This window comes from Microtus pennsylvanicus, chromosome 8, assembly GCF_037038515.1.
Source record: "Microtus pennsylvanicus isolate mMicPen1 chromosome 8, mMicPen1.hap1, whole genome shotgun sequence".
In the NCBI taxonomy this organism is placed as follows: Eukaryota; Metazoa; Chordata; class Mammalia; order Rodentia; family Cricetidae; genus Microtus; species Microtus pennsylvanicus.
The window spans coordinates 64,232,996-64,255,952 of NC_134586.1; the positions used below are offsets into that span (position 1 = coordinate 64,232,996).

At 49.3% G+C, this 22,957-nt stretch overlaps 1 protein-coding gene and 1 pseudogene across 2 annotated transcripts in view; one reads left to right on the forward strand and one right to left on the reverse strand.

Annotated features, from left to right (window-relative positions):
* The window catches only part of Eva1a (eva-1 homolog A, regulator of programmed cell death), a 48,645-nt gene extending 34,921 nt beyond the window's left edge, over positions 1–13,724 (reverse strand). Inside the window, exon 1 of one of the 2 annotated variants that reach the window (XM_075983787.1) lies at positions 13,449–13,724. The gene's annotated coding sequence lies outside the window, so the exon portion shown is untranslated. Of the gene's footprint in view, positions 1–13,330 lie in introns of both variants that reach the window. The other variant, XM_075983788.1, reaches the window with a different exon arrangement.
* A 7,743-nt stretch (positions 13,725–21,467) lies between these two features.
* Positions 21,468–22,639, forward strand: LOC142856375 (glyceraldehyde-3-phosphate dehydrogenase pseudogene; annotated as a pseudogene).
* The last annotated feature ends 318 nt before the right edge of the window (positions 22,640–22,957 follow it).

The following is a 22,957-nucleotide window of genomic DNA, read 5'->3' on the forward strand; positions in this document are numbered from 1 at the left end:
GAGGTCGGGTAAGGAGCTCCAGTTCCAAGTGATCTGATCCCTCTTCCGGATTCTGTGGGCACTGCATGCACATACATTAATACAGACAGAATAAAAATAAATAGATCATTGTAAAAAAAATAGCATGGCACTGTGCACCTGTAATCTGAGCACTGGGGAGGCAGAGTCACGAAGATCCTGGGGCTCACTGGTCAGCCAGCCTAGCAGAAATCAGTAAACTCCAGGTTCAGTAAGAGGCCCTGTGTCTAATAAGAAGATGGAGAATGAGAAACTCACCCATCGCTGACCTCTGAACACTCTTCCAGAGGACCTGGGTTTGGTTCCCAGGCAGCTTTCACAGTCATCTGTAAATCTAGTGCCAGGGAATCCAACTACCTCTGGGGCTTCTGCCAATAGCCAAGTGGTCCACAGATATATATAAAAGCAAAATAGTCATACATATAAAAATAACAATAAAAAACTTAAAATTAGTTTTTAAAACTTGTAAGCAGACACACTCAATAGTGGCCTGTGCCCACTGTGAGTTTACAAGCCCAGCTGGCTACGTTAGCGCCACTCCGGAATGAAGGGTCTCCTGCCAGAACGATGACCACACTCACACACGTGTTGGTGTGTCATCAATTAGGAAATCTGGCGTTGCAGAAAGATCGCTTAACAAATCCTTGCAAGTCTTCTCATGCAGTCAAACTGTACACACAAGCACACTGTGCCCACTCCAGCTTTCCAGTGTGCTGCCCAGTTAAAGCACCAGGCAGGCACGGCGACGCCTGGGGAGGAACGCATCCTCTTATAAAGACACAACTGTACATGGCACGGAGCTCACATTTGCAATCCCAGCACTCTGGAGGGTGAGGTTGAACCAGCCATGGGGAGCAAGCCAGCAAGCAGCACTCCTCCATGACCTCTGCATCAGCTTCTGCCTCCAGGTTCCTGCCCGGTTTGAGTTCCTGTCCTGACTTCCTTCAGTGTCGAACAGAGATGAGGAAGTGTAAGCCCAATAAACCCTTTCCTCCCTCATGGCGTTTCATTAAAGCAATAGTAACCCTAGCTAAAATAATTTCTCTTTCTAGTTTTGAGAGCTTTTGTTTGTTTAGTTGGTTTGGTTTTTCAAGACAAGGTTTCTCTGTATAGCCTTGGCTGTCCTAGAACTCACTCTGTAGACCAGGATGATCGGGAACTCACTATATAGGTCACCTGACCTCAAACTTACAGAGATCTACCTACCTCTCTTCCTCCTGGGTGCTCGAATAAAGGTGTGGGGGTACAACACCTGGATGAAGATAGCTTTTTAATCAGTATAGGCTGAATCTACAAGGTATCCTGTTAAAGTAGCATCTAAAGCTATAAACTGCCCACTGGGGTCTAAGTTCCAAGCTTCCGTGCATACCATGACACTCCAGTGTTCTCAATAATGAAGTATAGAAGATAAACTACTAATTATCATATAACACACAGTTCTCTGCGCTCATTCCACACGCCCAGACTTTTCCCTTGATGGAATATTCAGAACCACAGGATTGGACAAAAGCCACATCAAGGGTTACATGTTTTCATGGAGTCCACAGCTGTACTGAGCCATAGGCACACCCTTCTGGGGAAGAATGCCTGCTTTCCCCTGCAGAGAAGGGTGGGGCAAGGCACCTGTGGCTCCTACCTTTTCTGTAACAGTGCCTTGTTTGTGTATACCAATACCCAAAGGCCCACATCCCCATTCAACCTTGGTTCCTGGAGGGTCTCTCCACAGACCCATAAAACCTCCAAGTTTGAAATACAGCCTTTGAAAGATGCCAGCTTCATGTTTTCTGACACCCAGAGGGAGAAAATGAAGAAAATAATTCAGTTTGCTGTAGGTGTGAAGATACAAAGATACACATACTCCCATAAACATACAGTCACAGACACATATACATGCACAGACATATACAGACTCAGACACACACAGAGACATATACACAGAAAGACGCATAGATACAGACACAGAGACACATCACACACAGCTACAGATATACACACACATAGACACATTCCCATACACACAAGCATACCTGAACAACACACAGACACACAGACACACATACACACAGCTACAGATCAACACATACACACACTTCCATACACACAAGCATACCTGAACACACACACACAGCTACATCTAAATACACATTCCCAAACAAGCACACCTGCACACACATACACAGACACATACACACATAGTTGCAGCTAAACATACAATACACACATTCCCATATTCGCAAGCATACCTGACCCCCCCCCCCACGCAAACGCACACACACACACACACACACACACACACTGCCCTTTCCTATGGCCTTTTGGATTCAGGGCAGCACATCTCCAGGAAAGCTGGTCAGAGGCCTCTGTGAAAGTGTGTACTTTCACAGAGAAACTTCCAAGAGCAAAGATGCCATTTCAACCACAGAATATTTACAAGGTTGGAAGCCAGATCTTAATTCTAGCCCCGAGCCTCTGGGATGTTAGCATCAGGAGCTGGAGCAAAGCCGTGCCTGAGTTAAGACTTTAACCCTCCATGGTCCCTGTCTGAGGAAGAGAATCCAAAGTCTCCAAAGCCCAGAAACTGTCCTTCTCCCAAGAAGAGGGAGTCACTTCGGAAGGCCCATTGAGTCTGTGTTCCTGCGCCCAGCAAAAGCCTAGCAAGGGAACTAGATTTTCTCATATGACAAGCTTAAATGACAGAAGTCAAATCACCCGGGGTCATTCGAAGCAGGTGCACTGAGTCACACTCCATAATTCTCCCAGGGCTGGGGTTCCTGAGGATCCCCTCCTTCCTCCTCAAGGTCTATGCCAGCTATTACTCTCACCTCCCTGACATCTACAAAGCAGGCACCTGCTCCCACAGAGGACAGGGCACCCCAGAATGTCATGGTACCTTGAAGACTCTTCGGAGGGCAACCCCCAGGAGCTGGTGGGGGCGGGGGTAGTATGCTGCCCCTGAGCATTACCTGTCTGGATTCTACAAGCAATGACTCTCCCCTGGGCATGGTGAGAGAAAGCTTCTGTGCTCCACCTATGAATGGCGGGGTGCTTGAAACACCCACCCCAGGCTCTTTTGTGTTTGTGTGTGCACGTATGTGTTTAAGCATGGGCACACCTGTGTGTGGAGGCCCAAGGTCAGCACCTCGAGTGATGACCACCTTTTCTATCCCCCCTTTTTTTCTCTGGGATAGGGCCTTTCACTGGCCTGGGATTTACCTAGTAGGCTGCCTGGCTGGAGAGTCCTAGAAACCCACGCCTCTGTCTCTACTTCCCCATTGCTGGGATTCCAAGCTCGCAGCACCCTGGTGTGCTGGTCACCTATTCTCGATATCACACTCAGGTCTCGGGCAGCAGACCCCTCCAGGACTTCCTTATCTCACCATGCATGTGGCTGCTGCCCGGAACGTAGGACAAAAATACCGAAGGCCCTTGTGGAAAAGAAAGTGAGCAAAGAGATGCTCACCCCTGGAGATGGGATATGGTTCTCTCATGTGGATTCTCTGATATTTAATTCAGCAGAAACCATCTGAGAATTTTTGCTTACATCCACTACATTCAAAATCTCCTCTCCAGTGTGGATCCTCTGCTGGTGAACAAGAGCTGAGCTAGACCTGAAGGCTTTCCCACACCCGCTACATTCCTAGGGATTCTCCCCTAAGTACTGGGGCTTCCTGGCTTCCTGGAACTCACCCCCCCTTCTCTCTTTTCTGACCTCCATGCGAGCTCTGTCAATAAGTGTGCAGCTCAGCTGCACCCCCGCACCTTCCACGTTTTCAGCACCCCAGCCTTCTCACTACGCCGCCCACCAGCTCAGCACTCAAAGGTCTTCTAAGCCCCTAGTCAAGGGGTGCTGCACCCTGTGTGGCCTTGACCTGATCCTGGGCAGCCGGCCCCTCCTTTCTGGAAAAACTTCTGTCCCACACTGCAGTCTCCTGTGTCCTCTTGCTCTCTGCAAGTCCCCTTCCAATTCTGCCTTCACAGTCTTCCTTTTCCTCTCCTGCAGCTCCGTGTGGCATCCTAGCAAGACCTGCTCTCAGAGCGGTCTGACGCAGATGTGGATCCTGACAAGCTGGGTGGAAATCCTGGGTCTGTCATGGAGAATCATATGGAGAAGTCACTCATCACCTGTGTGCCTCAGTTTACACAGCTGTAATACAGGAACAATAATAACAGGAGTCCTCCTTGGTATACTCTGAAGTAAAGACTCTACAGCAATCCCCTTCCTGATGGTTTTTCTTTGCTCATAATTAAGATCACTACAAGGGTGCTGTGGAATATTCCTGTACACTATGTAAATTATGCTCCGATTGGTTTAATAAACAAGCTGACTGGCCAGTAGCTGAACGCGATTGAGTTAGGTGAGAAAGCCAAACTAAGAATGCTGGGATAAAGAAGGGCGGAGTCAGGGGAGATGCAAGCCAGCTGCTGAGGGAAGAAGATGTGTTAGAGTACTGGTAAAATGTCATGAGTCATGTGGCAAAAGACAGACAAACATATCGGTTAATTTAAATGTAAGAGACAGATAGTAGTAAGCCTGAGTTATTGGCCAAGAGTTATGATTAATACAAGCCTCTGAGTGACTATTAGAATGTGACAGTAGGATGGGGCTGGACAGAGAAACCCCTGCTTCTACAAGGGTTTAGAGCGCACAGCACACTTGAAAAGGACTATCTGGACCTAGGGGTGTGGTTCCATAGGTGGAGTGTTTACCAAGCATAAACCACATACCAGGTTTGGTAATCCCAGAGGCAGGAAGATCTGAAGTTCAAGGTCACCCTCGGTTGTAACGAAAGTTGGAGGTCAGCCTGGGCTACAAGAAACCCTGTCTCAAAATAAACATTAGATAAACATTGAAAAGTAAGCACTACCCTCTTCCCATACCCCATAATACTCCCAGATCAAATGATACATAATATGACTTCACTGCTTCTCGCTAAAAGTTGGCTCATAAATCTTTAAGGCCTCTCTTGAATGCCAAACTCATGAAGCCTTCTGCCCAGACACCTCTCCCCACCTGGCCTTGATGCTTCCAAGTTGGCCAGTCTGAAACTGAGCTCACTGTCCTTTCCTGCCATGCTGTACCCTGGCCCTCCCATCTTCCACCCCTCCACCCCCTCTGACAATGAATGGCTCCACTATCCTTGCCCCGGTTGCCCAGGCCAAACTGCCCCAGTCATCATGAGTTCCTGCCCTTCTGAAGCCCTTCATCCAATCAGTCACCAGATCGTATTGACTCCAGTGCCAAGAGTTTCCTGGGTCTGTGCCCAATTCTCCACCCCCGTTACTGGAGTCTTAGAAACTTATTAGTTCTGGCCTGGATGACAGTAACCATATGAAATTAATCACGTGCCCATTATGGCTAACACATTTATGTCATACAGAATCTGACACTAGCCATACTACCCATAAATGAGGAAACAGTTTCTGCGTTCAGAGAAGACACTCTCATTTACCATGTAGCCCAAGTAACATGGGGTGCTGGAGGCAGGAAAGCAAGCCAAGGTCCTCTGACTCCAGATTCCAGGCCTTTACACACCCCACACCACAGTGACATCAAGGCTGCTCATCTGACATCCGGCTGGTTCTTTCTAGTGTCTTCTCCACAGCCTATCTATCATTACAATGAGGCCTGGACTTGGCCTCCTGTGTGAAACCCTGCAGGAGTTCCCTGGTGCCTTCCAAGTCAAAGTTGGATACTTCGTCAAGACCCTTCTTGATCGAGACTTTTCTCTTTGGCAGACTCACCTGCCCCCCTCCAACCACAGCACCCTCATCAGTCCCTCTGCCTACCTGTCTCACTCTCCTCCCCCTCCCTTTGGACCCTCCTACTTGCTGCCCAGACTCAGTGAAGTGTCCTGGGGAAGCACACAGCACTTTGTCATTCTCTGCGTCTTAGAACATCTGAAATGGCTTCGATGTGTTTTCTAGAATTCACTTATCAGAAACCAAATCCCCAAGTCACACGTAAATGACATTTGCATGTGGCCTTTTGGAGCTAATTAGGATAAGATAAGGTCATGGATTAGATCCTAGGCCTGCATGAGTTACTTTATCAGAAGAAGGAGCAAGCCCTAAGCTAGACTGCTTGCTCTGTCTGGCCATATGATGCCGTCTACAACATCATGATCCTGCAGGGAGGCCTTCACTAGGCCTTCATAGGCTTTCAGAACTATGTATGAAAAAGACATTAAAATAATAACAATAAAATGTCTAGTCTGGAGTATGCAGTTCCAGCCACCAAAAACAAACTAGGAAGACATTAACTTATTGAGTCCTTGGAGTATGTGAGAACTCTCCTTCATAGTGGGCCCCAGCAATTTAGGAACTGGCAGGGTACTCTCTGCTTCTAGAGAATGTATTTCAATACACAGGATAGGCAGTGAGTCGCGACATTCCCATCTCTGACTCCATCTGTCTCTACACTGGGTCTCTGAATTCTGGGGCAAACAGAGCACCTTGTATATCTGTCTCCAGGGCCTAGGACGAAGCCTGGCTGGCCTGGGCAAAAGGTCATGTGTTGAGCTGGGCAAACACACCAAGGCTTCCAAGACATCTGTGGGAGCTGGGTGTCCATCTGTCACCTGTGTTCCTCCCAGAGCAACGTCTGAGGTGTTACTTTTAGAATTTGGATAAAATTCTCAGGGTGCAACCCTGGGAAATGCCTCTGCACAAACCATCCCTGCCCTGGAGAGATGGCAGGACCAAGTCCTTGAAGTAGACCAGTGGCAGTTCAGCGCCCCGCCCCTTCCAATAGTCGAGCAGGAGACCAGAGAAAGATGTATCAAGTTTAACATATAAAAGCCATCCTCCACAGCTGTGTCTGGGCTGAATATGACACACTCAAGAAACAGCGAGAGCACAAAAGACAGAAAGCCAGCGCTCTGTAAACACCCTGTAAGGGACTGCTCCTCACGGCCCCATGCTTTTGAGCACAGGTTTTCCCTCAGCTCACAGCCCATCCCCACTCTAGGGAGGGCCTTCCCTTCTGGTAACAAACCGTTGCCTTCTATTTCTAAGCATGTGCCCTGGCCCAGTTCTTTGCAGTGGGACAGAAGAACCTGGACACTTCAGCGGGTGCCCTCAGGACACAGGTCCACAGCTGCAAGTGTTACATCTGTATGCACGGGTTCACTATGGCACTGCGGGGGACCCAATGCAGAGAGCTGCTCTTCCAGGTTGCTCAGCCAAGAGGCACACTGGACAGTGGACCTTGAGAAACCAAAGCACCTGCCTGTCTTCTTCCCCCAGAGGTGCCACCTGCCCCTTCCTTGAGGGCTGCTGTGACCTGTCTTGTCCTAAAAAGATGAGCAAGGAAGAAAACAGCTGGCTGTGTTTGTACCAGCGCCTGGGCAGACAGCCTTAGCCAGTCCTTGCGATTATTCCTTATTCCGTTGATCCCCTGAAGTATGCTCCCTCAGGCCACAGCCCTTCTGAGTGACCTGAGTGATGGGAGAACACAGAGCAGAAGGGAGGTTTCGCTCACTGCCTTGTATTCTGGGAAAAGCCTTGTTTTCCTCCCAAGTTTATGGTGGCCCCTCTGCTGAGTAGCATTTCCGCCTCCTCTCACAGGAGGACAAAGTGCAGGCTGCCTCTGGGATCAAATCCGGGGCAAGAGGAGAAGGAAGAAGTAAAAGAGTCCTCTCAGATGCAGAGAAGGCAAGTCTGACCGGAAAGGAAGCCAGAGCCGAGGAAATGGCTGTTCCTACTGGCTGGCTCTGTTTCTGGCCTTGAACTTGTGAACTGATTAAGTAGATGACAATGACCTTGAACTTCTGATTCTCCTCCAGGCCTGTTCCACCAAACTCACTTTATGTAGTTCAAGTTGGGACTTGAACCCAACGGTTAAGGCAAAGTAGGCAAGCACTCTACCAAATGAGCGACATCCCCAATCATTTTTTTCTTGTTGTTGGACGGACAAGATCTCACATAGCCTATATTAAATAGTCAGCCTGTAGCTGGGCTGGATGGCTGAGTCTATGGCTGGCATCTGGTAGTGGGTCTGCCTTTTGGCTATGAATGGGGTCTCTCTCTCTCTCCTTCCCCCCTCCCTTTTCTCCTTCCCTCCTCTACACACACACACACACACACACACACACACACACCCCCCTCAGAGAGTAGACTCAATGAGACAAATATATCTAACTAAAGCTCCACCCCTGGGACCCCTATAATTACTAGGACCCCCCCCCCCACTCCTGGAGTCCTTTCCTCCAGAGTAGGCTAGATAACCTTACAAAGAAGATACCCTCTCCTGCCTCTATTCCCTGAGCTCTGGATGGAATAAATTTCCTCTGACCCCATTACTGGCTTTGTTAGGGTCAGAGCCTGGGCCCTGGTAGACTCAGCTATCCACTCTCACTAAGCCAAAAGCAAGAATAAAACAAACAGTAAAAAAAAAAAAAAACAGATGAAAGCCAATCAGATATTAGGAAGAGAAACAAAGAGGTCCAGTGACACTCCCCATCCCGGTGCTAATGTGAAATCTAGGTTTAAATCTAAGCGGTACTGCTCAGTCTTGGTCAGGATGTGGCCCCGTGTCCTCCATCTTCACTGCCTTTGGCGGGGTGATCTGATAAGTCGTCAGAACCATATAAAGTCTCGCTGAGAGACCAGTTCCTGCCCTGGCTGTGGTCGTCAACAGGACCCCAGGCTTTTCCTTCTCTCATCTTGAGGTTCCAGGGGAAATTCAAATTTTGGACTATTACATTATCATCTCTGTCTTGCCCTCACTTACCCCTGCATTGTGTGGCTGTCTTCCTATCTCCCCATTCGGCTTATGGACATCCTGAAGGTGGGGCAGGTTTGCCTCCTGTGCTAACTAGGGCTTTTGCTCACTCCTCTCTCCAAAAGGGCCTGCATTCCCCAGGGGGTGCTGAATGGTGAACAGAGTCAAGTTTAGAGTACAGAGGGACCTTCATCCATTTTGCAATCAGCAAGCAGATGAGCCCAGCACCCATGGGAGCTATATGCAGTAAGTGTACACAAAAGGCTTTGGGCTCAGGGAAGTGTGTCAACCCTGATAGCCACTGACCTGCTGCATTAGAATAGGCCCGGATACCAAACTCCATCTCTTCTAGTTCACCCTCTCTGTTCTCCACGAATCTCTGTCTCGCTTTCCTTCCCCACCCTCTCTACCTCTGCCCCTCTCTCCCTAAGTCTGAGAAACTTACCCATTACTTAGCTATCCACACAGACTTCTAGAAGCTATACAGGGAACTGTTCCAAAGCCAGGGCTCCAGAGGGCCCATCCACACAGTTTACCAGCCAGGGCTTTGAAAAGAAAACAAAACAGCCATGCACAGCTACTGAGCTCAGCTTTCTTTCGACTGTGCTTTCTTTGCTTACTGGAGACAGTGTCCCTCCTCCACCCCCTAGGTTCTGATCCCTTGGCCCCAGGAGGAAACCAGACCAGCAGAGATAGGAGGCAGAGTCACCACTGAAAGGTCTGCACACCTGAACTGGGACCGCCCACTCCATTGTCGCTAGCAATACCAGGACAGACAGTTGGACTGGTGACAAGCCACACCTCCTCAGACTTATCTCTGGGCCTCCAGTGCCCAGCAAACCCCTAAAGATCTGCAGAGGCCTTTCGTGATCTCCTGCATTGGGCCTGTGTTTGCTTCTTGATGGCCCTGCCCTGCCCTGCCCCCAAGCCCCGCAAGCTTCTTCCCGACTCTTCTTGCATGACAGACTGACTCTATTGAACGCCCATTTTTCTCACTGAGCACAATCTGGTGATCACAAGTCTGTCACATCGGGGTCTATGACCTGGTTGAGAAATGTCATGTTTGTGTGTCTCCAGCACCCAGCACCAAGCTGCACAATGCACCAGCATTCCAAGTACAAGATAACACCTGAAGATTCAGGCAGTGATCATAACACTGGACCAAGACATCTCTTCATAAGCCAAATGGGATTTGCACCGAGTCTAACAGCAGGATACATTTCTCAGAGACCCGGAAGAATGATGCACAGAAAGAGCCAACGGGGTGTGATATCAGAGACCCCGGTACCAACTGCCTCCCCACCCACCACTCTGAGTAAGTTATTTTTGGGGGGAGGGGGTGAGACTATCCAAATGTCAAACAGAAGAGATCCCCAGATCTTGGGTCTGGATTTTTCTCCCTATCTTTAATAGCCTAGGGAAACCTGCTTCTGGCATCAGCAGCTAGTGATCTAGGCAGGGGCCGTGCCAAGGGACAGAAAGTGTCTAGGGTGGGAAACTGCAAGTTGTCATGTGGACTGGTGAACAGGAAAACCCTCACCCTGATACACCCTGTGAAGCACCCTCACAGGAGTGTTTCCCGGACCCCTTACGAAACCACACCACACAAGGTGATCTCATCGCATTAAACTTTAGGGAACAGCCTCCCGGAATGAGAAAGCTGTGTGCGGAACAGCTGAGTGCGAAGACAGAGTACACAAATGTGCAGGGATTTGGGCAACGGAGTCAAACTTGGCCCAACACAGCAAGGCCCCAGAACCAGAAAGGAGTAGATCCGGCTTGCAAAGCCACAGCTGCTTTGAGGGAAACAGGATTCTAAGCTGGTGAAGTGACCAGCTGTAACCTAGTATCCAGCGTCAGCAGTGGGCACTCTTAATAAATTCCTTAACAAATTTTACCTTTAATAGATAAACGAGAAGGCGTAGTCTGCCATGTAGAAGGAGGGAGAGCCAGCGTTTATTCACCCCCTCACCCAGAGTCCCTTCCTTCATGGCTGATCCTCCAATGGGAGTCTTAATTGCATTCCTCTATGCTGTCCCCTCAAATAGTGCTGTCCCAGACTTGACCAGCACACGTAAGCTCTATAGTCAGGTTGGTATGACTAGGGCCAATACCCTACTCTTCAGTTCTGCAAACAAAGCAAAAAGGAGAAGGAAAACAGGGGCTGCCAACGAACAGTACCATCTGAACAGTAAGGTCCTGGATCCTAACTGTGGTACAGGTTAAAAAGAAAAACTGTGGGTTCTGGTTCCCACTAATAAGTCAACAAATCTCAGCTCACATTCACTGAACCTTTACTGAGTCTGATACAAACTAAAGCCCTTACCTACATAGTGAGCAGCGTGTGTGTTCCGAAATTCAAATGTTTATGTGAATGCTGGCCCCACCACTGATAAACTGTGTGACTTTAGGCAAACTCTGCAGCTTCTCTGGCCTCAGTGTGAACTTTATAGAGACGATGTAAGGATCAGGAGAGTCAAAACTCATGCAGTGAGCACAACACTGAGCAGGCACTCGGTTTTACAATGAAAAATTACCCTATTGGTTAGCACACTGCTCTTCCTGTAAGACTTTCAGAGAGTCCCAGCACACTGGACAGGGCAGCAGGGAACCATGAAACTGTCATATGGAGTGGAAAAGCCTCGTCCAGAAGAGACCGAGTTCAAGACCAAAGAACGATGTAGTGTTTGCCAAACCATGGGGAGGAAGGATTCCAAGAGGTCAGAAGAGCAAATCCCCAGGGAGCTGGGATGTGTGGGGAGCATGGCTGGAAGGCGGGAGAGTGAGAATGGGCAGGGAAGTCTGGGGCTGGTGTATGAGGTCACAGGTTAGATTCCACCCTGGGAAGACTGGCGCAGGGTTTGCAGAGGGGCTGCTGTCAATGCTTGACAAACACCTATAGACCCAGGCCCTTTCTGTTAGTAATGGAGGAAAAACAAAGGTGTGGGGCAGGACGGTAGCACAGCCTGGTGGGAATGCAGCAATGGAATTCTGGCCCTGGGATTGCAGTACAGGAGAGACGGGAGAGATGTGAGAACAGGGGCTGGGGTAATCAGCTAAGACCCAACTGATGAAAGCAGGGGGGCTGAACACCGGCTCCCTGTGAACTGATACGCTAAGCCAGGGTGACTCAACCTGAGTATCATGGGCCGGATAACTGCATTGTAGAAAAAGGGCTCTCCTGAACAATCCAAAGGAACAAATCCTCCCCCACTTACGCGGCAATGGCCAAAAAATGCCTCCGGATACTCCCAGACATCTCTCAAGGGGCACAATTAAAACCCACATGGCAGCACACGCGTGCATATATAATAAATCTAAAACAAAATAAAAATAAACTCTACTGTCTTTACTATTTTCTTGACTTGTTTTTTGATTTTGGTATTGTGGGGCAGGGTCCTGTGGAACCCAGGTCAGACTCAAACTCATTTTGTGGCCACAGATGACCTTGAACTTCTCATCCTCCTGCTTCTGCCTCTGGAATGCTAGGCCCACGGGTGTGCTACACCACACCTGGCCCCATCGTCTACTTTTCAGAAGAGAAAACACAGCTACAGGGAGGCATCACCAAGGCCAATGGCCTGACCTATGACCTGGCCTCCTCGACACAGGACTTGACCTCAAGTCAGCCTGCTGAGGCAGAACACAAATCTGCCTGCCTGGAAGGGAAGGAGGGGCTAAAGCGCGACGCTGAAGGCTACAACCCTCTTTACTGAGCAGAAACAGCCACGGGAAGTAAATAAATACTTTGGATCTGAATGGAATTGCTATGTATTTGCTATAAAAGGCAAAAGCTTGGTCTCCCCGGGTGTGTGCAGGCAGGAAGTGGCAGATTCTTGCTCAGACTGGACAGAGGAACCAGCTGTAGAGCTGAACTTGGGGTGTGCGGCTCAGACCAGCTGGGATCCAAATCTAGGCTGGACCCTTTGCCCTTTACAAACTTCCCTGGCTCAAGTCGGCTTACTCCGTGGTTTCATTTTGCAGTCAGGACTTTTAGAAGTTCCTGCCATAGGCTTGATGTTGGTGGGGAAAACGAGCTTAAATAAGGAGCAAAAATGAAACTACCCAATGGGGCTCGCTCTCGCCTGCTTCAGAGCCTTCCTCTCTTCATGGTCTTCATAACCGGCAATGAGCGTTTCCCTCCACCCCAAGCCTTCAGAACCTTCACCCCCAGATAAGCGCTGCGGCGCGAGTGAGACCCCCTGCAGCAGCAGAAAGTCCCATTTAAGGCTTTAGGGGGCGCCAACAGCCTTTACACTCCACAGTTCACTCTGATCTCGGGGACCTGGGGGGTCGCCGAATAGTTTAGTGGCTCCGAGAGGAGCCAGGTAAGTACTTCAGTGTACACCAGGCCGACTTCAGGTGGGTGGTCCCCAACAAACCCAAAACCAAAGCCCGCCACCGCCGCGGGCGAGCCGGCTCAGTCAAGCTCCTGGAGTTAGAGCAGTTAGAGAAGCGCCCAGATTTGCAACTCACTGGTTCCTCAAAGCCTGGCTGTGGAGGCAGAGGGATGAGAGTGATCTGAGCCAGTCAAATAGGCTGGAGACGCCAGGAGGAAGAGAAAGCAGGAGGAGAAAACAGGACCCGTACCTGGACGGGGGTTCCGGAACAAAGCCGAGGTTTCCGATTCTAAGATCGCTGAAGAGTTCCCGCTCAGTAGAACTGGGGTGTCCTTGCACCCTGAGCGCGCTTCGGGGGAGCAGCTTACCTTCTCTTGGACGGCAGGCGCACACTTCCGGGGACTGAGTCGGGGAGGGGGGTCAGATCACCCAGGGAGGGGTGCGGCAAGTGGGACTGTGCCCTGTGACTGCGGCACCCGTGCACCCCAGAGAGAGCAATTTGGGGCGTCTCTCCCAGTCGGGCTGAGCTGGGAACGCGTGAACTCGGTCTTGGGACTCCCCGAGCCCTGCACACTCCAGAGGAGACTGAGTCCGTGGGAGGAAAAGGTTGTCTCATTTCCTTCAGTCTCCACACAGACACACACACCCGCCCCTCGGCTCAGGACCTGCCCTCCCTCCCGCTCCCCGCCCCCTTCCCCACGTGGGCGCGGAGAGACGCGAAACCTGAACGGCTGCGCCAACTTAGTTCAACTTTGGCAACTGCCGCCTGCCTCCCAGTGCTTCCCACCGTGCCCTGAGCTAGGAGATCTCCCCACCAGGAGTCCCCACCTTGACCTGAAAGTTCAACCTTTCCCTCCTTGTTGCAAGAGGACCAGATCTGCAAGCAGACCTCCAACCCTACTCCCAACTTGCCCTAGCAGCTCTTTTTCCTGACCGGTGGACTGCACTGTGTTGAGCCGGCTTTAAAACCCCAAGTCCAGACAGGAAATAACCACTTACTTGGTTAAATTTGATCGACTCTTTTCTTTTTCTTTTTGTTCTGTTATGTGGAGAGCATAAAGCCCGATGCATAATCTCCAAGGAATGTTCGTCTGTATCAGAAGACAGCCACTACAGCTTTTGGCCTTGCTCTCCTAGTTTGAAGTTTTGTTTGTTAAACTCCTTATGGGGCAGGCGATAGGCACCGAGCTGGGTGCAGCGCAGTTTAAAGCAAACCCAAAAGCACTCTACTTCGAGGCAGTTAGCACGGAAGACTGGGGGAGTGCGAAGTGGACTAGAGTCCTAAGACACGGGTTGAAAGGTGAGAACAGCCCAGACAGGCAGGCTGTGCAGTTAGTTCAGCACAGAGCTAGCTCATTAGGGCTGTGGGGAGCAGGGAGGAGGGGAGCCTGGAAGGGCATGTGCTGTCAGCCCAAGAAAGGAAGGGCGCTGCTAGGAGCCAAGGCAACCGAAAAATCAAGGGTGCAGATGGTGGAGAGGTAGAGATTGAATGCAGTAACCAAGGACTAAAGGATTCACCAGAATCCCTGGTACCCTCAGGAACAGCTCTTGGAAGCACAGTCTAGGAACAGGGGCTGCTAACTGCCCCTCTGGATGTGCTCAGTTGAGACGCTGATCAAATTTTCAGATTCACATACTCATCGCTGTATTGCTCTCTAGCCATTGATGGCATGGTGGACTGGCTCATCAGGCCACAGAGCCTGGCTGGACATTGTTCACACAAACACTTCATTGGTCTGAGGAGGGGCTTCCATGAGTGCTTCTGAGAGACTCTCCAGGGCATCTGACCGTGTCAGAATTGAGAGCCATGTTCTACACTTGTTCCAAAGGTGCTTGCTTTATTTAATCTTGAAATGCAGCATTTCCCCCAAAGAAAACAAGTGCAGGGTCCTGATGTAAATATAGACCTGTTTTCCTCTTTGCGTAGGGAGGCAACTGGTCTGGGTGGAAGTGCGTCAAGGGACCAGTTCTAACCTCAGGCAGCCGCTGAACTGCTATCTGAACTTGAGTAAGGCCTCTTCTCCACACTTCAGTTTTCTTATCTGCAAAACATACACATACTTAACTAACTCCAAATTCCATACTCTGGCACTCAACGTGCCCCTCATAGCTGGCCAACTGTATCGTAGACAGATGGGGAGGCATCACAGAGGAGGTTTTGTGACGTAATGCTGTCTTTGCGGCCACCTGGGCACTGCACCCTGGATTCTTGAGGTCACGGGTTGGATCTGGGCCACACACATAGCTGAGGCTCAGCAGATGTGTGTGGAGAAAGGGAACACACAGACCACAGTTGCTGGTAGGTGAGCAGAGACCTCAGGGACCATTTGGCCTTCGACTGTTTTATGGAGAACATTTGGCTCCAGTCCAGAGTCTATTCACTTGTCCCCAGACTGAAGAGAGGACATTGGAGTACTCTGACTCCATCTGGCTCTGGGTATAAGCTTATTATTGCTAAGAATCGCCAATACCTGTTGAATCCTTAGGACACGCTTGGTCCTACAGACATGTAGCCTCAGTCCATGATAATGATGCAGAGACCATTGCATGTCTGCTTTTCAGCAGCTCTGGGGAGTCCCAGGTGTGAGAAGGGATAAAGCTGTTGCGCACACAGCCTCTGCCTCTTGATGTGTAGCCTCAATGATACGGACAGGGGTGACCACAGGCTGCACCTCCCTACAGCACAGGGCTCTCCTGCAGAGTCCAGAGACCAGGGCAGGGGCCACCATCTCTGAAAACACAGGCAAATATATGGAGAAAATCTGGACCCCTGGAGTGTGTTCAGTTAGCAAAAGGGGCTATGTATTTTAGCATTCCTTTGTTGGCACAAACGCTGCAATGTTAACAAGACTGGACAGAAGAGGAACTATGGCCCTGCTCTCCCTGTGTCCCATTTCTGTTGCTTCCACTTCAAAGGCTCTGTTAGATCACTTTAGTGTGTGCCAAGATGATGCCCTGCTGAGGGGACCACGAGATGCTTGCACTGAGATGTGTTCAGGAAACATCCTCACTCTGAATCCTCTGGCACCATGGTATGCATGCCCTTATCCATGTAGCTCAACATGGACACTGCCTGTCCATCACAGGAAACTCTCCCGGTCATCCTAGGCAACTTACCTGCCACTTCCTAGACACTGCCTGTCTATCACAGGAAACTCGCCCGGTCAACCTAGGAAACTCCACTGCACAGTACAGTCACCACTCTCCTGGGAACTGTCCTCAAATCACAGGGCAGGATCCAGACCTGAAAACCTTTTCATCAAACACACCTTGTGTTTGCAGTCAGCTTCCACGTCCTGTATGTAGGAAATGCAGAGAAAGAACCTAGAGCCTCAAAGACCAAAGCTTCTAGAATGGAGAGGAGGGCAGTCTCATAGCCCATGACTTGTAGGAGTTGTCGGGAAAGAGACACCAGTAAAGTCAGGCCCATGTCCAAGGCGTGTTAACAACACCAAGCTGGGCAGGGTGGTGCATGCTTGTAACACCTGCCCCACCCCAACTCCCCCCACTCCGGAGGCTGAAGCAGGAAGATAAAGATTTCTGTTAGTGCCAGGCAGGCTAGGCTACAAAGTGAATTTCAAGCCAGCCTCAAAAGCACAGTGATGCCCCTCTTCTCCGAAAAAAGACAGCAACAAAAGCCAAATCTACAGTGTGAGACTTTCTGTTTCTTATCCTGTGGCGGTGACAAAATGCCCTGATAGAGGCCATTTCAGGGGACAGGGATTTGTGTTGGCTCATCTTTCCACGTTACAAATCCATCATGGCAGGGAAATCACAATGGGAGGAGCTTATAGGAGCTAGTCACAACACATCTACAATCAAAAAAGGGACCAACGATGAAAGCGTGCTGGTGCACAGTCGATTCTCTCCATCTTATTCAGTCCAGAATTCCTGCTAGGGAATGGTTCCATGCACAGTTAAAAACGAGTCTTTCCCCCGGGGATTAATCCCTCAGAGGCATTCCTAGAGACCTTTCACCCATGTGATCCTAGATTCTGCAGACCACCAAACAACAAACAAACCAACAACAATGTCTAGGGCACCCACAATCCCAGCATTCAGCAGGCTAAAATAGGAGGCTCCCCATGAATCAGCGAATAGCCAGTTCCAGGCCAACCTCAGAAACCGACCCTACCTCAAGCAATAAGAAAGGCCAAGACAAAGGGACAGAGAACCCTGAACTAGCCTAGTCCCTTGACTGACAAAGTCAGCCCTCTTAGTAGAGGGGAAGAAATCTGGTTGTTCTGATTCTCTCTCTCTCTCTCTCTCTCTCTCTCTCTCTCTCTCTCTCTCTCTCTCTCTCGTAAGAAAGTACAAGTGATTGAAACCCCTCTCTCTCTCTCTCTCTCTCTCTCTCTCTCTCTCTCTCTCTCTCTCTCTCTCTCTCTCGTAAGAAAGTACAAGTGATTGAAACCAGAGTCTGTCCCCATCCTGTGGCAATGCTTTTACAAGAAGCTGCAAACTTGCAGCTCTTATTAATCCCAGAAGTAGTAAATGATCTCCAGGAGCGCTGGAGCAAGGCGGGCTTGTACACCAAATAGCACAAGACAAAGGAAATTGCCTCACGGCCCAACAAGATGCTAATGGATGGGCAGACAGAGACACTGGTGTCACCCTCAATGATGTCACTTGGTGGAAAATCAGGAGGCTGAGAAATTTCTTTGAATGCCTTGCCCTACAGTCTTTTCCATATCTATTCATCTTGGCAAAAGTGAGTATGAAAAGAAAATGTACACTCTTTTATGATGTCAGGTTTGGGGGTGCGGATGAAGCTCAGTGGCCTAGAGTGTGGAAAGCCCTGACTTCATTCTCCAGAGGCTGCACAAAACTGGGTGTGGTGGCACACTTCTGTAATCCCAACTGTGGGGGATGGGGCGGTGTAGGGGTAGGAGAAGCATACATACAAGGTCATCTCAGCTACTTAGAGAACTTGAAGCTCTGTGTGACCATGTTTTTTATTTTGTTTTGTTTTATCACCAAATAAATAAATAAAGAAATAAAATATTAATTTAGGTTATGTACAGTGGGGCATACCTATAAACCCCAAAACCTGGGAGGAAGATGATGAGTTCAAAGTCATTCTCTGATATGAAGTGACTTTGAGGCCAGCCAGGGTCACATGACCTCAAAAGAAACAAATAAACAAAACAACCTAAAATAAAATCTTAGTTTTAGAAAGGTAAGATATTCAACTTTTCTCCTACTTCTCTCCCTCTCTTTGTCTTTCTTTCATTTTTTTTTTCAACCCAGTGACTCATTTTTGCCATTACATTCCATGGCAAAGGGATTTCTGTTAAGTCCCATGGGCCATCATTAACCAGGTGGCATTTCAAGCCATCCAGTCCTTGGCAGTCTACTAAAGTAAAGCTAGTTATTTGGCTGTATTAGCTACTAACACCTCCTAGTCACCAAGAATGTCTTATCACTTATTGACAGCTCCAAGACTACATCAGTCATTAAAAAACAACAACAAAAGCATGTATTTATTCTTGCTGCCTGTGTATGTGGGGGGTGCACATGTGTAGTGATATTTAATTTGTATTTTAATTAAAAAAAAACTTGTCTGAAGATCAGAGAGTACAGCCTTACAGACCAGGCAGTGGTGACACACACCTTTAATTCCAGTAGCCACACTAGTTTGCCATAGAAACCAGGCGGTGCACACCTTTGGTCCCAATAATGCCCACCTTTAATCCCAGCCCTAGAGAGGAATATAAGATGAGAGGAGACAGCTCACAGTCTCATTCTGAGGTTCGGACTGAGGTAGAGGTAAGAACCAGTGGCTGGCTGTTTTGTTTTTCTGACCTTCAGGTTGAACCCCAATTTCCGTCTCTGGGTTTTTATTAATCGTGCTACACACATGGGCACGGGTAGAGGTCAGAGGACCACTTGTGGCGGTCAAGTCAGTTCTTCCCTTTTACTCTGTAGGCTCTGTGAATAGAACTCGGGGTGCCAGGCTCCATGGCAGGCACCTTGACCCTCTGAGCGGTTGCATCCACCCTGCATAATTCTCCAAGGTCTGATAGGTACCTCCTATGGATTCGCTGAACTTCCTCCTTCCAGATAGGAAACCTCCAGGCTTGGTCTTCCTCCCTGACCAGAAGTGAAACTGTTACCCATACAGAGATGAGAAGAATGGTGGGTGATGCCATTCAGTTGTCTAAAAGTCTTTCTAGAGCATTGGTTCTCAACCTGTGGGTCTCGACCCCATTGCAGGTTGCATATCCAATAGTTACATTACAATTCATAACAGTATCAAAATTACAGTTATGAAGTAACAACAAAATAATTTTATAGTTGGGAGTCACCACAACATGAGGAACTGTATCAAAGAGTTGCAGCATTAGGAAAGCTGAGAACCACTGGTCTAGATCCTAGGAGGATGGTCAGTTCATAGAGTGTTTGATATTCAAGCATGAGGACTTGAGTTCAGATCCCCAGAAGTCCTGTAAAACTGGATGCTGTAGCTATCTAAGTCTGTAATGCCAGCACTCCCACGGGAGGTAGAGACAAGAGAATCCCCAGATTCTCAGGATCAACTGGCCTTGCCTAAGGGAAGGGGTGGGGAATCTTAAAAAAAAAAAGTAGAAGATAAGGAGCAACACCTGAGATTGTCCTCTTAGCTCCAGACACACACACTATTACATGTGAAATGTCTATAGGGCAGACCACTCAAAACATTTTCCCTCAGCCGCTGGATTTTCTTTTTTAAAAACCACTTTTCTGTTTCATGAGTTAGTAGCATTGAGCCTGGGACTGTGTGCTACCTGCCACCTTGCCAGAATCTAGAAATGCCTCTGAGATAGGGGAACACGCCTTTGTGCAGTTCTCTAGGTTAGGTCAGCCTCGGGGCAGGCCCTTGGCGGTTTCCTGACTGCTACACTGACTCTATAAGACTCTATAAGATTTTAATTGTGGGCAGGACCATTCCCTGGGTGGGGGATCCTGGATCTGTAGAAAGGGGAGCAGGCAGAAGGAACACTCCTCACTCTGCTTTTTCACTGTGGATACAATGTCACTCAGGCCCCTGCTTCAGCAGGAATGGGCTGTCCCTGGAATTGTGGGGGCAGAATGAACCCTTCCTTCCTTGCATTGTTTTGTCACAGTGACAGAAATGTTAACTAAGACTGGCCTCTTACCTCTCAGGCAAGCTCACCATTAAGGAGGTGGCTGCCCAGCTCCCAAAGTGTAATGATATGTCCTGTCCCTTTAAGAGACAAGCTGCACCCACTCCCCCCCCCCTCAGCAGAGGCATGCTGATCTTCAGCTTCCAGTCTGAGTCCCTCCTTTTCTGTCTCTCTACCAGAAAGGTAGCTGCTACTGTGGCTCCTCTCTTCCCTCCCCTCTCTCTCTGCTCTTCTCCCTTTCTCCCCTTTCCCATCCATAACCCACTAAATAAGTACCCAACCTTACTCTGAATGGTGTGTCTATAATCTGTCTCTCTCCTGACGCATGGCTCCCTGCCCAGGACCAGAGAGAGGTAGCTGCTGCTGTGGCTCCTCTCCTCCCCCCTCTTTCTGCCTCTCTCTCTGCTCTTCTCCCCTTTCACCTTCCCCTCCATAACTCACTAAATAAATATCCAACCTTACTCTGCATGGTGTGCCTATAGTCTGTCTCTCTCCCCGAAGCATGGCTCCCTGCCCAGGACCAGCCACCTTTGGAGACCTGTGGTGTGGTCTCATAGCATGCCCATCTGTCTGTCACTCCTTATGGGACTGGCTGCCCCATCGAGGTCTCTTATCCACCATGCAGCTTCCTGCCTGGGACTTGCTGCCCCTTGTGGTCCAATGCAGCCACTTGGGGACCTGCAGCATTTTACTTAAACCATAACACAAAGCACCTCTCCTATGAAGACAGTTCTACATGGTAAAAACAAAAAGGAAGTTAAGGTTGTAATAATGCATCAGTTAGATTTCAAGTGCCTCAAAATCAATATACGCAACCTAAACAGGGAGCTGTGTTTGGAATTCCACTATATGATGGCAGCCACATCCTCAGATAATAAAAGGCTGATTTCTGTAACTCTGTTGATGGTGTGGGCTCAATAGAGTGTTTTTATAGGAAAGATAGGTAGACAAATGAGACAAAGGAAAAATTGTCTCAGGCTCTTAGTTTTCATAAAGAGGTTTGAGGGACTTAGAGAGACAGCTCAACAGTTAAGAGTTCTTGCCGCTCTTGCAGAGGAACCCAGTGGGTCCCCAGTTTCCCCCTCTGGGAGTTCACAACCACCTGTAATCCTACCTCCAGGGGATCCAACTTATCTAGAGGAGGTTCTGGCCTTTATGGGTACCCCAAGACACACATACATTTTTTTAAAAATTAAATTTTAGGCTCTCTGCTCTGCCCTGTTCTAGAGACAGCCGCTTCTTTTCATGCAGTGCCAGCCTCGTTCCAGAGACACCATGGTGAAAGTCGGAGTGAATGGATTTGGCCGTATTGGACGCCTGGTTACCAGGGCTGCCTTCATTTCTGGCAAAGTGGAGGTTGTTGCCATCAATGACCCTTTCATCGACCTCAACTACATGGTCTACATGTTCCAGTATGACTCCACCCATGGCAAGTTCAAAGGCACAGTTAAGGCTGAGAATGGGAAGCTTGTCATCAACGGGAAGTCCATCACCATCTTCCAGGAGCGAGATCCCGCCAACATCAAATGGGGGGATGCCGGCGCCGAGTATGTTGTGGAGTCTACCGGTGTCTTCACCACCATGGAGAAGGCTGGGGCCCACTTGAAGGGTGGGGCCAAGAGGGTCATCATCTCCGCCCCTTCTGCCGATGCCCCCATGTTTGTGATGGGTGTGAACCATGACAAGTATGACAATTCCCTCAAGATTGTCAGCAACGCTTCTTGTACCACCAACTGCTTAGCCCCCTTGGCCAAGGTCATCCATGACAACTTTGGCATCGTGGAAGGACTCATGACAACAGTCCATGCCATCACGGCCACCCAGAAGACTGTGGATGGCCCCTCTGGGAAGCTGTGGCGAGATGGCCGTGGTGCTGCCCAGAACATCATCCCTGCGTCCACTGGCGCTGCCAAGGCTGTGGGCAAAGTCATCCCAGAGCTGAACGGGAAGCTCACGGGCATGGCCTTCCGCGTTCCTACCCCCAATGTGTCCGTCGTGGATCTGACATGCTGCCTGGAGAATGCTGCCAAGTATGATGACATCAAGAAGGTGGTGAAGCAGGCATCCGAGGGCCCACTAAAAGGCATCCTGGGCTACACTGAGGACCAGGTTGTCTCCTGTGACTTTAACAGTGACTCCCACTCTTCCACCTTCGATGCTGGGGCTGGCATTGCTCTCAATGACAACTTTGTAAAGCTCATTTCCTGGTATGACAATGAATTCGGCTACAGCAACAGAGTGGTAGACCTCATGGCCTACATGGCCTCCAAGGAGTAAGAAGCCCGCCCTGGACCACCCATCCCAGCAAGGACACAGCAAGAGAGAGGTCCTCGGCTGCTGAGCAGTCCCTGTCCTAACCCTTAACACTGAGCATCTCCCTCACAGTTTCCATCCCAGACCCCCAGAATAGCAAGAGGGGGCTTAGGGAGCCCTACTCTCTTGAATACCATCAATAAAGTTCATTGCACCCCTCTAAAAAAAAATTAAATTTTAAAATGAGTGTCCACTAAGCCAGAACAAATGGCTGTGGGATCCCGAATTTCTGCATGCCTCACAGGATACATATTTAACCCATTTTCTAACTTCACAGATTGTGTGGTAGCACATTCTAGAACATGGTTCCCTTGTGCACAGAGAAATAAGATCAGGTCAGCCTAACTGGATAGAATGCATTTTTGACTCTTTTGGCCTGAACCAGAGTCCTCCCCATTCCTAAATTGCAACCAGTACCCGGTCAGCCTCCTGCATTT